This window comes from Peromyscus leucopus, unplaced genomic scaffold, assembly GCF_004664715.2.
Source record: "Peromyscus leucopus breed LL Stock unplaced genomic scaffold, UCI_PerLeu_2.1 scaffold_244, whole genome shotgun sequence".
Lineage (NCBI taxonomy): Eukaryota > Metazoa > Chordata > Mammalia > Rodentia > Cricetidae > Peromyscus > Peromyscus leucopus.
The window spans coordinates 249,262-251,424 of record NW_023505117.1 but is presented as its reverse complement, the minus strand read 5'-3'; positions in this window follow the sequence as shown (position 1 = coordinate 251,424).

Here is a 2,163-nt window from a genome sequence, read left to right as displayed (position 1 = left end):
GGTGCTCCGTTTCCCTCCGTGGGAACTGTTGGCCGACCGCATAGGTGTCACCTGATCCAGCTGTAGGCAGAGGAGCCCACAGCCAGGCCCTGCGCCCTGCCTCCCAGGAGGTTCCGCTCTCACAATCCCAGCGAGGAACAGCTGTCCTGTGTCAGGCAGGCAACCGGCACCTCTCTCATGGGGGACGCTTCCAGAGGAGACACAGCGTCAGGCAGGCCTGTCAAAGCGGCTGTTGAAAATATGTCCTATGCTTTTCCATGGAAAGCTTCAGCTGGAGGGAACTCTCGGCGACATTCTACCTGCTCAGTCATTATCTTTCCTTTGCATTTTCCGTCCTTCAGAGAGGTCTCAGCAGGTTTGCCCTTGATCTCTGAGCTGGCCCTGGTGCTGAATTCTGTAGGTCCAAAATAAAATCTTACTCGTCAGGGACACCCTCTACCAAAACCCAGGTGTTGCGCTGGATGAGATCCAGCCCCACTCCCACCCCCTTGTAGGCCAGAGTGGACATGACTAGGGTCCTTAGCAGGAGTTAGCAGATGCCCTGATAAACCCGACTCTAAGCAGGCATCCGAGCGTCCTGGAGGAGGCTGGCCCTGCGAAAGAGGACCTCCTGGAGGTCACCTGATAGCAGGCCTTTGAGGGCTAGAGGATTCAGGTATCTGGATCACGACTTTTAGCACAAATGTGTCAGTGAGTAGATGGATGATCACATACACTGGGAAGATTCATTTCTCCTGAGTGCATTTTTAACTCAGAACAACCCAAACCAAACGAATTGCTTCTCAGGAACACTGAGTTATTAGCAGCTCAGCGACCCTCCTCCCAGTTTTCACAGTTCCATTCAGAACTTTCATTTATCTCTGGAGTTTATTTTCATCTAGGCTTGGACCTGAGAACTGGATCCTGAGTGTCTCTAGTGCAGGAATTTCTTTGGGTGTAGGTCAGGTCAGTACAGTAGAGGAGCTGTGGGCTGGATCGTATGTGTAATGTATTGTTGCATAAATCCACACATTTTAGTTTTGTTGTTTGCTGGGTTTACTGTACTTTATTTTTTTTAAATAGAAAGCATTTGTAGCTCTATCAGATACAAAGAAAAAACATCTTTAAAAGTTTACATCCTGCTCTAAAATAGGTATTCATTTTAAGTGGTCATAGACTAATACATGAAAGCGTTGTTTGTAATGGGGCATCCTCTGTGTGTGTTCTTCTCCTGGGCAGGTTGGGGACAGAGTGAATACTAATATACTTAGTGTTTAGCTTTCTGGGAGGGAAACAGGGTCTCAACCACCATCTTTAATGGCCATCAGTTCACAAGAATAAGGGGAGCCCACAGGAGAGATTTGTTCTAAGGTCTAAACAGTTAAGCTGCAAGTCCCATGTTCTCCCTCAAAAAGTCACCAAGATGCATCTCCCTCGACTCTGTCTCTGAGTTCATTGGGGCACAGTGTGGAGGAGCCCATAGAGAGCAGGTCAGGGCATCTCTTTCCAGAAGTGCCCATGACTGGGAAACTCAGTCTTCCTTAGGAGATGATGCCAGTGACTAGTGGGCATGTTTACGCTGTGTGCATCAAGAAAATGTGTGAAGCAGTTTAAAGACAGTCTCTCTTCTCCAGAATGTCACCTGCAGCCTCTCTTTTGCTCACAAAGGGCATAAAACTACCTTCCTCTAACACACGCCCCTCTTTCTGCAAGTCTCTCTGCTGCATTCTTCAAAATTCCCCAGACTTAGGGGGAACAGCTGGTAATGGCTCTTTGCACTGGAGCCTGGGTTCAACCCTAGGTAATAGATGAGAGCACTGAGACCAACGCCTACATGCTTCTGACTCCACATATACCTCATGGTACACACACACACACACACACACACACACACACACACACACATACACATGCATACACACACATACACACACACACACACACATACCCAGAGGCGTGTTCAAGCATACCAGACAGACACACAGACACATTCAATTATGCTCATGGATACACATAGACACACACAATAGACACAGAGACTCAGACATGTTCAAGCATGTATGCACACACATATAAATATATGTAATAAAATGTTAAGAATTTAAAAGAAGTAGGACATTGAGGGGGGAAAGGTGGCTATTCATTTGCAGAACACTTTACACCAATAGACAAAACATCATCAAT